This window comes from Balaenoptera physalus (genome assembly GCF_965194825.1).
Source record: "Balaenoptera physalus genome assembly, chromosome: 3".
Taxonomy (NCBI): domain Eukaryota; kingdom Metazoa; phylum Chordata; class Mammalia; order Artiodactyla; family Balaenopteridae; genus Balaenoptera; species Balaenoptera physalus.
This window is the reverse complement of record NC_138890.1, coordinates 159,753,580-159,767,188: the sequence shown is the minus strand read 5'-3', so window position 1 is coordinate 159,767,188 and position 13,609 is coordinate 159,753,580. Positions and strand designations below refer to the sequence as shown.

Here is a 13,609-nt window from a genome sequence, read left to right as displayed (position 1 = left end):
GCAGGACAGGAATAAAGACGCAGACATAGAGCATGGACTTGAGGACATGGGGAGGGGGAAGGATAAGCTGGGACAAAGTGAAAGAGTGGCATGGACATATATACACTACCAAATGTAAAATAGATAGCCAGTGGGAAGCAGCTGCATAGTACAGGGAGATCAGCTCGGTGCTTTGTGACCACCTAGAGGGGTGGGATAGGGAGGGTGGGAGGGAGACACAAGAGGGAGGAGATATGGAGATATATGTATATGTATAGCTGATTCACTTTGTTATAAAGCAGAAACTAACACACCATTGTAAAGCAATTATATTCCAATAAAGTTAAAAAACAAAACAAAACAAAAAGCATTTGCTACTTCATATGAATCAGGCAACAAATATCACCTTTCATAGCAATTGATTTTTGCCATTAAATATTTTCTGCATATATTTTTCAAATTAAAACCTTGAGAAGTATACAAATAGTTTTATCTTTTCCAAGTATATGATATATGTCTTTCATAAAAATTGAGAAACAGTTAATGTTCATTTACTTATGGGATAATTACTCATTTGGGGTTCTTTTTTGTGTTTTGGGGCCAAGATTGGTTGAAATTTTTTAACTGCTTTACCATTTCTGTTTAAGCAACTTTTTCTTGAGCCAGAGTTAGTGCACTAATTTTTCTCAGTGAAAATGATGAAAAGATGCCCAACTTAGACTAGAAGGGAAGACCGATTTCACCTAGGGATTAATGATTGTGAGGAGTGCTAAGAAAGGACAACAAAGGATTCTCTGGAAAGAGTAAAAAGACATTAATACAAAAGCACCATTTAGAATAAGAAGGAATAGAAAGTGCTTAGATCAGTAAGGATTCCCAGCTCTGGACAGACTTCAGCAACCAGCTCCTCAGTGGTAAAATTGCCACAGGCCAAGAGCCATGGCTCTCAGGGGGCTCATCTTTTTTTTTTTTTTTTTTTTTTTAATTTTATTTATTTATTTATTTATTTATTTGTGTATTTATGGCTGTGTTTGGTCTTCGTTTCTGTGCGAGGGCTTTCTCTAGTTGTGGCAAGCGGGGGCCACTCTTCATCGCGGTGCGCGGGCCTCTCACTGTCGTGGCCTCTCTTGTTGCGGGGCACAGGCTCCAGACGCGCAGGCTCAGTAGTTGCGGCGCACGGGCTTAGTTGCTCCGCGGCATGTGGGATCTTCCCAGACCAGGGCTCGAACCCGTGTCCCCTGCATTAGCAGGCAGATTCTCAACCCCTGCGCCACCCGGGAAGCCCGGGGCTCATCTTTTTAATTTTGCTTCTCTCTGGGATTGTAGCCTTGTGATGCCTGCCATTCACTAGCCAGAAACAGTTATTTAATGTATATTATTCATTTTAAAAAAATTATTTATGGTGGTAGGGCTAGTCTGGTATCATTTTCTTTACTTTTACTAGAATTAAAGTGTTTATTTTAAAATGCTCCTAAAATATATTTTCCAAATGAAAAATGATGCTGAGCAACTTTTCATCTTATAGGGCATTCAAATATTCTCTTTTGTTATTTACCTCTTTAACTTTTATTCATTCCTTTAAATGATGTTTTAAGCCCCGAGGTTGTCATCTTTTCTATTTTGCAACTCTCTGTACTTTAAGTCACCACCATGGTTCCCGCATCACTTGAACTCCTCATTCAAATTATACTAGTCAAACATACCTGCTCCCTCTGCTGACGTCTTGTTTCTAGTAGGCTACTTTTGTGATAATGTAACTGTTTTGCCATTGTGTGTCATGCACTATTGATTTCCATTTCCAAGAAGACTAGAATCATCTTTGCATTCAAAGCCAAACAGTTCAGATAAGCAATCCCAGATTTCCAGTTTTGAGGATCTGTTACTTAACTTTATTGTTAAACATTATGTCTATCACTGTTCAATCCAGGGAAGATAAACTATCTATCATTTTACCAGAAAGAATTAAGTACAAATATTTAGGTAAATAATCTTAGAAATGGCAGTGTGTTAGTTTGCTAGGGCTGCCACAACAAAAATACCACAAATCAGATGGCTTAAAACACAGATTTATTTTCTCACAGCTCTGGAGTCTTGGAGTCAAGATCAAGTTTCTGACAGGGTTGGTTTCCTCTGAGGCCTCTTTCCCTGGCTTACAAATGTCTGCCCCCTTGCTGCCTCTTCACATGGTCGTCACTCAGTGCATGTGTGGCGCTGGTGCATTTCTGTATGTACTAATCTCTTCTTATAAGGACAATAGTTAGATTGCATTGGGGCCCAGCCTAATGGCCTCCTTTTAAATTAATTACCTCTTAAATACCTTATCTTCAAACATAGTCCCATTCTGTGGTCCCTGGGGTTAGGACTTTGTCATACAAATTTTGGGAGGATGCAATTCAGTCCACAACAGGTAGGATACACCAGCTCTAGGTTGTAAATCTAGAAATGGCTTCCAGAAAACCACAAAACTGCCTCTCTAGGGATTTAGGAACACAACTGGAACCAAGGAATTCAAGTACACACTATTAAAACTGGCCTCAAAGTGTTACCGAACTCAGGTTTGGCTCCTTACCACTCATAAGCCAATAATTCAAGAGGCAAGTCTCAATAGAAAGGAAAGCTGCTTTAGTTAGGAAATCCAGCAATCTGGGGAGATGTTGGACTTGTGTCTAGGGACCAACTCCAAAGATTCTGCTCAACCATGACAATTCTTAAAGGAAAACATGGGGGGAAGAATCTCAGTGAATTATCCAGGCAGGAGGTTGGGTTCTGCAGCAATCTCCATTGCATGCAGACTGGTTGACTCTCTCTTCAGATGTTATCTTGCCCTCATGATCTGCCTGCAGGATTGCTTAGGGGGCTGTTGGGGGTAGAGAGCTAATTATTCTTTACTTAATTCTTCATTCTTACTTTTTATCTAGGAAAAGAATCAACAGGTTAGACAAGGCATGGTGTGCATTCAGGAGAGCATAAATCAGGAGTTAGGTTAAATTGCCCAGTGATCTCATTCCTATAATTAGGTTATTTTAAGGTTAGAGGGGAACAGAAGTGGGCAAACAGGAAAGGGGCAAAAGATCTGCTTTCAAAAGGATCAGGAAATGACTGAGAAATGCACTGCATTGCTTGTCTGATACCCTACTCAGAACTGGTTAAAATACTTTAAATCCTCATCTCTTTTTAAAATGCCTTTAAAAAAAAAATCTTTAGCCTAATTAAATTTCTGATGACTTCAATTTTCTTGATTCTTTGAGTACAGATAGACAGGTATTATGATTTTGTTTGGTTTTGTCTGGGTGGACATGGCGTTGTAACAAAACAGCTTCAACCGAGGAGGTCAACGGAAGACCCTCACCAGCAATCGGTTCCAAGATAGTAAGCAAAGAATTGCAAAGTACCATGTTAAGCTTAAGCACAAAGCAAAGTTTATTGAAGCATAGGTACACTCTCAGAGCGGGAGAGAGAGAAAGAGAGCGGGCTATGTCAGCGAAGTGAAGCAAGCCCAAAGCAAAGTTTATCAAAGCAAAGGGTACACTCTCATAGAGAGAGAGCGCGGGCTGTTTCTGCGAATTGAAAGCAGCATTCCCGTACAGGCTTAAGGGCACCTTTAAGGAGCATTTTGCAGGGAGGAGGGGTTGAGTGACAAGGGATCATTATTTGATTGACAGTCGCGAGGTATGTAACAAGTTTACTGCTGCGCATGCTCTCACCCTTGAATCGCTAAGAAACGCCCACTCGGGGGCAAAACCACATGTAGATTTTATTATAATTATGATATAATGAGTTTGGGTTTACTATAGGTTATACGCCTGTCTGGTCTGGGCATGCGCAGCCCGGGGAAGTCCCCTCATGTTACTGTGCTCACTCTTTATCAGGATAAACTGCCCACCACACAACCATAGTTTCGCCCATTCTGGGTGTGGTCAAGGGAGAGTTCCCAGATGGCTGGGTGTGAATCGATTTCTTCTTGTCTTTCTCGCCACTGTCTCCTCTTTGCTGCTAATGACTACCTACCAGTTTAATTATTGTCATTAATTGTGTACATATCTTTCTCAATATATCACCATTTTTCCCATTGACAATTGCATTAGTCATCAATTGTTAGGCTTCACCTTTCAAATGTTCATTTTGCAATTATATTTATTGGGCATGTTAAATATTGTGCATTTGTAAAACACATTTCCCATATTGAAATAAAGTAGGTTTGGCTCAGAACACCTTCGTTTTGTTTATTATGCTGACATTTTGAATCTGTAACTAGGTTTAATTTTAGCTTTATAATACTCCTTCTCAGGTTCACTGTCATTCATTCTATAGATGAATGTCTTAGTTGGAATATTTGTATGAGACATATTCAAATGGAAGTTTAAACATGAGACAGGTTGAGGATGGAAACTGTAAAGTATATTTTATAACAGATTAAATATGAGTATGGAGGAAACATAGAAATCCAGCAGTATAATTTATATATTTATGGGTGATCCTTTCAGTTTTTCATTAATTTTGCTACAAGTAATTATACATGTTAATTCCCAAAGTTATGAAAAATAGATTTTACTTAAATACAGTGACTGTTTTCACTGAATTCCCTTTTGTTGCTTTGGATTGTTTAGCTGAGTGGAATCTATATTGATTGCATTTCTCGTTACTATGTTGGTAGAGACTTAGAAGGAAAAACAGATGAATTTGGGATTAAAAAAAGAAACTAAATTGCCTTTGCATAGCTGATTGTGGTGTTAAAAAGCGTTAACCTAACAGATATGTCTATCTCTGTGTCTCTGTATCCACTTTCTATTTCCCTGTTTCATTACACCTTCAACCCAGAAAAGAGGCAAAGTCCACCTAAGTGAGGAGATTCCTGACCCTGATTGGATCATGTTTATCAAGGTACAGTTCTCTGTGTTGAAAAGTCAAGGGCTTTCTTTTGTCCCTTCTAATTTATGCTTCTTAAGCAATGATATAAAATATAAGGCGATTCCTGGATCTATATGGTAAATTAGTATTCTTGCTTACTTCCTTTTTTTTTCTTCTACAAGATATTACGTTCTTTGATATTCTATTCACTTTGGGTTCGTGACCAACTGAAAATTAGAGAGTATTAGAAATTAGGAATATGTCAACTCTTAGAGGAAAACATAGGCAGAAACTCTCTGGCATAAACTGTAGCAAGATCTTTTTTGGTCTACCTCCCAGAGTAATAAAAATAAAAACAAACAAAAAAAAACAAACAAGACATAATAAAACCTAAAAGCCTTTGCACAACAAAGGGAACCATAAACAAACAAAAAGACAGCCCACAGAATGGGAGAAAAGATGTGCAAATGAAGCAACTGACAAGGAATTAATCTTCAAAACATACAAACAGCTCATGCAGCTCAATATCAGAAAAACAAACAACACAATCAAAAAATGGGTGGAAGATCTAAATAGATGTTTCTCCAAAGAAGACATACAGATGGCCAAGAGGCACATGAAAAGATGCTCAACATCACTAATTATTAGAAAAATGCAAATCAAAACTACAGTGAGGTATCACCTCACACCAGTCAGAATGGCTAGAGAGGGTGTGGAGAAAAGGGAACCCTCCTACACTGCTGGTGGGAATGTAAATCGGTATAGCCACTACGGAGAACAGTATGGAGGTTCCTTAGAAAACTAAAAATAGAGCTACCATATGATCCATCAGTCCCACCCCTGGGCATATACCTGGAGAAAACCATAATTCGAAAAGATACATGCACCCCAATGTTCATTGCAGCACTATTTACAATAGCCAGGACATGGAAGCAACCTAATGTCCATCAACAGAGGAATGGATAAAGAAGAGGTGGGACATATATACAATGGAATATTACTCAACCATAAAAAAGAACAAAATAATGCCATTTGCAGCAACATGGATGGACCTAGAGACTGTCACACTGAGTGAAGTAAGTCAGACAGAGAAAGACAAATATCATATGATATTGCTTACATGTGGAATTAAAAAAAAAAATGGTACAAATGAACTTATTTACAAAACTGAAATAGAGTCACAGGTATAGAAAACAAACTTATGGTTACCAAGGGGGAAAAGGGGGGAGGGATAAATTGGGAGATTGGGATTGACATATACACTCTACTATATTTAAAATAGATAACTAATAAGAACCTACTGTATAGCACAGGGAACTCTACTCAATACTCTGTAATGACCTGTATGGAAAAAGAATCTTAAAAAAGAGTGGATATATGTATATGTATAACTGATTCACTTTGCTGTACAGTAGAAACTAACACAACATTGTGAATCAACTTTACTCCAATAAAAATTAATTTAAAAAAAAGGAATATGTCAAGGTCTTGGCTGAAATTTTTGCAGAGCTTAGCACTGACACCTGCAGAAAGATATGAGATATATACCTTCTAGATAATAATTAAATATTTCATGTTCCTTCAAGCATCTTACAGAAGAACAGGTGATAGTTCAGGAAGAATTCCTGTATTATCATTTTTGTCAAATTCATATTGAAACCCTATCCTTATCAAATATATCTGTACTGTCAGAGCAGAAAAACGAATATGTGACAGGACAAGAATCTGGAGATTCGAGTATCATTTTGGCATAAATAGCTCTAGAATTGGTAAAATACTTTCCCTAATAATTGGAAATTTCCATTATGCCACAGACACTAGCAAGAAACGGGTTAACTCTTGGAGTTAGAAAAGATCACCTGGATAACAAAAGTAGAGAGCAGCTATTTTTTTTTAAAATACCGTTCTTGCACTCAGAGGATCATTTTGTCAACACACCATGCAGAAGAGGCAACTGCACTTCTTAGGAGTAGGATTCCATCATGTGGTAGACAGTTGCCACATCTTGCTTTCTCAAAATTGAAACTACGTTTTTAGCAAGTCCTCCATGTTGTAAGTCTGGTGAAATCTCTAAGGAGGGAAACTGTCTTTCTCTCCACTTGTCTTAGTTAGTTCTCAGACATGGTCCTGATGAATCATCACACCTCTCAATACTCACATCTTAGTGTGGTCCCCTCACCTATTAAATTAGTCAGGCCCTGTGATTCACTTTAACTAAATGTGGCAGAGGCAACCTTGTGCCAGTTGCACAGTTTGCCTTATGAAGCCATAATAGTTTCCACTTTTCACTCCTGGAAACCCTGAGTTATTATATAAAAATTAAGAAACACTACTGGGAGAACACATGGAAAGGCCCCAAAAAGAGGCCATCTGGACACAGCAAAGCTGCACTGAGACTGGGACTCAGGAATTCAGTGTCTTACGGAGCCCCAAAACCAGCCTTCCCCAGCAACACAAGATACATACACGAAGCCATCTTGGAGCAACCATCTGACCTTAGTTACATAAGAGACTCCAAACAGAAGGGCATAAGGACACCCAGTTGGGCCCCAGTCAAACAACAGAATTATAAGGAATAATGTAATTATGGTTTTTATTAAGCCACTAAGTTCTAGAAAAGTAGGTAACACAATAATAGATCACCAAAAAACTACAGGCTGGCAACTAAGGCCTAGGTACATGACCAATCTTGGCCAGTTGTTTGCTGTCACTGGGAGAAATCTGTCCTTGTTTAACTGGGTTAGTTGAAAGTGACAGCACTGAAAATTCAATTCATATTTAGGTATGGGACTTCAGTATCCCACAAAAAACACTGGCAAAGGAAATATTTTTATTATTACTTGGAGACACCTGGAATGTTGTAACATGCAGTGCAGTGAAAGCAGGTTTTTGCAGGAAGCTTTTTTACTTTCACTTAAGGGACGGTAGAAATGCAAGAGCTTTGTGGGTATACTGGCTACTTCATTAAGTGAATTAACAAACAAACCTGAAAGCACAAAGTTTTCCCACCAAGAGAATTATAGTATTTAGATAAAAATACTGGGAGTGGGGATCTGGAAAATGTGTGGTACTAGATACCATATTAACAGATCCTGAGGGTGGTCCACTAAAAAGTAAAGAACGTGAATATACATGAAAAAACTTATTTAAATATGTACAAGCAACTAGATAACAGTGTGGTAGGTCTAGCAGCTTTGAATGGTTTTAATTATTTCTTAGGCTAATTGACTAAGACCTGGCCTCAGTAGCTATACATAATAAATTAAGTGGCAGTGCTGGAAATTCTTTAGTATAATTTAGATGAAGAAACTGTAAGCCTTTTGGGGATTTTACTTCTTGAGTGACATTTACTTGTTATATATAGCCAATATTACTACTCAGAAGATATTTCTGCTGATAAAGTTCAGAGGCTAGAGGAGCCTAAGGAAACATGACAAGGCGATGTAATGAGGTATACTCATTGGCATCCTGGAACAGAAATAAAAAAGGATATAAGTAAAAACTAGTGATATACAAATAAATTAAGGACTCTAATAATAATGATGCATCAATATTGGTTCATTAGTTGTTACAAACGTACCATAGTAATGTAAGAGATTAACAATAAGGGAAACTGGGTATAGGGTATTGCAAAAAGCAAGGCTAGATTTTCTTGAAGAGAACCATACAAATACTAGATGTATATCTTCCTTTTCGCTTTCTCTCAAGGGAATTTCAGTCCATGGTAGCTTTGCACTAAAACAAAAGGATCTGACCTGGCCATAGAATTATAGGACATTATTTGTGAAGTGACGTTAATACCTGTGGACTCAATAAGTCACCTGATATATTGGTGAGAGGTGGGGTTTATAGTGGACTGATTACATAGACGGTTTTGACATGAATACGTCCCAAAGAAAGCCTAGAAAAAAAAAAGACTGCATCTTGTGCTTACTTTCTTTGTAATTGAGTTTATACTCAGAATAGTGATGCTTACCAATTGGCAAAACCACTACGTTGGATCACTGAATAAATGGGCAATGTATATTTAGATAAGCACATCCAAATAGATGACTTTAAGCTACTGGAGATCTCCCACTCCATCTTAAGAATGTATCCAAAGGCATCTCCTGCTAGGAATCAAAGTTAAAATCCTGCACTACCAAAAATAAAACAAAACAATACCTCACCACAGAAATAACAGTTACACAAGCAGTAGTGGATGAATACAAAAATATAAAAGAACATGGAAAATTTGCAGATAAGGAAAACTAGTCCCACCTTCTAATCTCTACAAATGTTGCTCCCAAGCAGGTGAAAATTGTCAAAAATATCAATATTGATTGAAAGAATTTTTTGTAAAAAAAGTAAGAATGGTCTCAAAACAGATATAAAAGACTACTGATTGACAACAGAAGAGGGTGAAAAATAAGCTAACAAAGTTCAAGAAATATATAGAAGAGAAGTGGAAATGATTATAGAAAATGACCCCATGTAAGAGGCAATACATAGGAAAACAGACACCGCTGAAAATAGAGTAACGTAAAAACTAAAACTGAGAAACACAATATTCTATTTTTTAAAGATCAGAACTTAAAAATAATTGAGATTATAAATTGACCAGGGTCTATATGTTTATCTAAAATAGACCAGAGTCAATTTATAAGAAATTGGCATATATGATGATATATCATATATAATTATGATATATGATATCATTATTATAATAATTATAAAGCAAAATTTTTAAATCTAATATTTGGAAACAGTGACTGTATTTTCAGTTGGCCAGAGCCTTGGATTATGTGGGAAGTCCCTAAAGCAGTGAGTGAGTTAACATTGAAGTTAAGAAGGGACAGATCTTACTCAGGGGGAAACCACTTGAAACTGTTTGGAAGATGCACTCATGGTCCTAAATGCATGTCCTGTATCCAATATCTCAAACTCAGATTGCTCAAGATGATAATCTCTGGATTGATAACAACTCTCTAGTAACTGTTATCATCAGACCATATTATTTGACTACAAAACAGTTGAGAAATCAATAAGTAAAACAAAACAAACATGAAAACTTTAAAAATTTAAGAATACATCAACTTTTAAAATCAATAAAAGTAATTTTAATAATTCATGAGACAATTAGATCATAATGAAGACCTGAACATCCACAGAAAATAATAATGTAATTCTAGATAACAAAATGTCTAGAATTAAGTCAAAACACATTCATGGATATTGATAGCCTTACATTCTGCATCAGACGGGGTAATAATAATAAGTTCAACATCAAATTTATAAATTAGAAAAAAAAAACCTAAATCACTTGAAAGGGAAGATTTAAAGTTAAAAATAGCAATTAGTAAATAAAGAAAAGAACTTTTAAAATTGTGAAGTTAAAGCTACTCTAACCTATTTTGTACAGAATAATAGACATATAGAAAAAAATACTGAAAGCACAAACAATTCATAAATGTAAAGGGAATACAATGGCATTTACATCAGCAATTAACATATAAGAGAAAAATTATAAACTACTATAAACTTACAGATTTGAAAACTTATTTGAAATCATCAATTTAGACAAATTCCTAGAAAAATATTACTTACTAAAATTAGCCCAGGGCATTAGTTAAGCTTGAATGTTTTGGGGAAATTTTAAAAAATTAAATCAACAATAATAACTTTTATAAAACCAAAACACTTAAGGAAGATAGTATTATGAACATATTTTATAATATAATAATTCTGGCCAATTTTTTTCTATTCTGTAAAGTGGGTAATGCAAAGCACCTGTAAACAATTCACAGAATGTAAAAAGATAAATGGTTCTATTTTTGACTTTCTGGAATAGGCAAAACTAATCTGCAGTGAAAAAAATTGGATTAGTGGTTGCCTTTGAGGAAATAGGGTCAAGGAGCCTGGGAAAGAGATTGAAGGAACTTTCCAAGGAAATGGTAATGATTTATCATGATAGAAGTTTCAATTATATAATATATGCATTTCTCAAACCTCTCATGAAGAGTATACCCAAGATTTGTACATATCTCTGTGTATAAAGTTTACCTAAAAACAGATGAAAAAACATGTAAACAAATATTGAATTCTAGTTACTTTTGTGCATGCTGAACTCTTTAGGGTTGAAATGGATTATGTCTGCAACTTCATTTGAAATGCATCAGAAAACTGAGATAGATTGACAAATGAACAGAAGTATTAGTGGACAGATAGATAGATGATAAAATTATATGTTCATTCTAGAATCAAGGAGCTAAATATATAGGTGCATTATTTCACCTTCTCTGTATGGTTACAATTTTTCATAAGAAAATATTTTAAAACTGTAATGACATATGTTTTATTTATTCGTATGGGTTTTTTCCCCCTCTCTCCCATCAGAGAAATGTATCACCTTAACTCGCTTTCTTAGGCATTAATAAAATTATCTAGTTAATCTACTGGTAGATTTATCTTCTTAATTTGTAACACTTTTCCCTTCTCCTTCCTCTCTTACATTTTGAATGAAGTTGGAAAAATAAGGCAAGATTGATAGAATAAATATAGTAAGCAGTTAACATAAGTGTGTAAAAATAAGACAGGAAACCCTCCATAGTAGAGGTGAAATCACATATTTGGTCCAGGAGTTTGTGAAAAGAAAAATTAAATGAGTCCCAATTAAACCTAGCATGAGGCTTAGTAGACCTGGTGTTTATTTTTTCATTAGAGATTGGAAGAACACACTCCTGGGAATAGAGTGTTTTAAAGGAAGGTCCTTGTTTTCATGTTAATTAAAAATCAGAACTAACCTCAGACTGAGTAAAGAAATAGCAATTGCTTTTTTAACATGGGCAAAGCACCAGAAAGAGCTTCATGGCATTTAATTGCTATGTGTGAACTTGAAGTTAATAGTATTTCACTCTAATAATTTATCACTCTGTACTAAAAAAGCCTCATAAGCATTTATTGCCTGCTGGGCTTGGGTATCAAAATGATTCTCTGGGTCACAAATTTTGGTTATGATTTTGTGTTTTCTTTATTAACTGTAAATAAAATAATAAAACACATTTTTCTAAACATGATGGTTCAAACTTATATAAACAAGTCCTTTCCAAAATTGTAAATAAATCAATTTTGTCTACTTAAAATTTTTATTTCTTTTCATACAGAAACCTTTATTTTGCCATTGAAATTATAAAATCCATTGCAATGCGTTTTCAAATAGGGATCAAAAAATAATTTAAATATATCCTTTTCTGAGAATAATGTGGCTGCATTGCAAACTTTGAAAAAAATAAAAATAAAACTTTAATATAAAAATATTTTGTTATATCTTTTTTCAGATAATTTGTAAGAATCATATAAGTAAACTGTGTAGAGAACAAATCCAATAAATTTCCAATCTAAAACCAGAATGTTTTACAGAACTTTGATTTAATGCATGGTAGTCTACTAAATATTTTAGATTAAGAATCATATATTTTAAAAATTATTACAAAAAGTAAAGCAATCTGAAAGATTTTAAAAAATATTACAGACTCATAAAATTTTCTTTTTTTTTTTGAAAAATAAAATTTATTGTGTATTCATTATAAAAGTAATATGTGCTCATTATAGAAAAAGTTAAAACATAGAGAAAAGTAATGATGAAAATAAAAATCAAGTATAATACTACCATCCAAAAATAACCACAGTTTACAGTTTGATGTTGGTTCTTCTATTCTTATCTTCATATTTGTAGTTACTAAATTGGTATTATACTCTATACAGGTTTTTTTTTCCACTTGTTCTGTGTCATTAACTGGTCTTCAGAAACTTGATATTAATAATTACAGACTATTCCATTATGTAGATATACTATTGTTTATTTAACTACTCATTTATTATTAGATATTTATAGAGGGAGGAGTTCCCTGAGGTTTGTCTCTAAAAATAAATGACAGTCATGTTTGTTTTGGGAATCCCAAACCCCCTGGCATTCAAAGCCCTTCACAATTTAACTCCACCCTGTCTTTCCATCCTCAGCTGCCTAAGTCTCCGGTGCAGGGCAGATGTTTAGCCTGTGTGCACGGATGGAGCTGTCCTGTTTGTAAAAATACTAAAATACTTCAGCAGAGGGTTAAATTGCTAGGAAGCCATCTCTGACTGCTGTCCTGAGCAGCAAAATGTTTATACCTCTAGATTAAGGGAGGAAAGCATTGGGTGAATGAATAAAATCACTTCTAGGGTCCTGTTGTCTGTTCCAGAAACAAAACAAGAGAATTTCAAAGCAACAAACTAAAGTAGAGTCTATAAAATATATTTCAGAAACAATAACTGACTTTCAGACTAGAGGTTTATAAAATTAGACATTTTTACAGATGCCATCTTTGCTGAAGTATTAATCATAAAAATCATATGGAAAACATGTATTAAAAACTGGTTTGCCCTTATGTATAGCACTTAAAACAGTATAAACTCCTAAATTTAAGACTCCAGTTTTAAAGGCCAAGGTACTAAAATGTGACTATGCTTTGATACAGCAAAATTTGCATAAGGATAACTTTATTGAGCTTTATTGACGAACTAATGAAATTTGAAGTTTCTATGCCCCAAAATATGATTATGTTACAAATGCTAAAATAAAAAATTATTATTATTTTAAGTAATAACATAATTGCTGTATCAATTTATACAAAATCAAAGAAAATTTAAAAATAAAAAAAATTACAAAGCCCCAAGAGCTAGGGAGAAATCTTATAATAGTGAAATAGTCTACAGATTCCAGTAGTGTTCCATTCCGAGAAACAGTGCATAAAAATAGAGAATA

The 13,609-nt window shown here is 34.9% G+C and overlaps 1 protein-coding gene and 1 long non-coding RNA gene across 36 annotated transcripts in view; both read left to right on the top strand.

Annotated features, from left to right (window-relative positions):
- The window catches only part of LOC309656873, a 1,296,162-nt gene that overhangs the window by 27,805 nt on the left and 1,254,748 nt on the right, over positions 1 to 13,609 (top strand). For 32 of the 35 annotated variants that reach the window (XR_014261524.1, XR_014261525.1, XR_014261535.1 and 29 more), the window contains one exon: positions 4,798 to 4,860. The exons of the other annotated variants lie outside the window; for them this stretch is intronic. This is a non-coding gene — a long non-coding RNA (uncharacterized lncRNA). The remainder of the gene's footprint in view (positions 1 to 4,797; positions 4,861 to 13,609) is intronic. 35 annotated transcript variants of the gene reach the window in all.
- The window catches only part of LOC309656857 (serine/threonine-protein kinase MARK2-like), a 145,305-nt gene that overhangs the window by 51,286 nt on the left and 80,410 nt on the right, over positions 1 to 13,609 (top strand). The window lies entirely within an intron of this gene.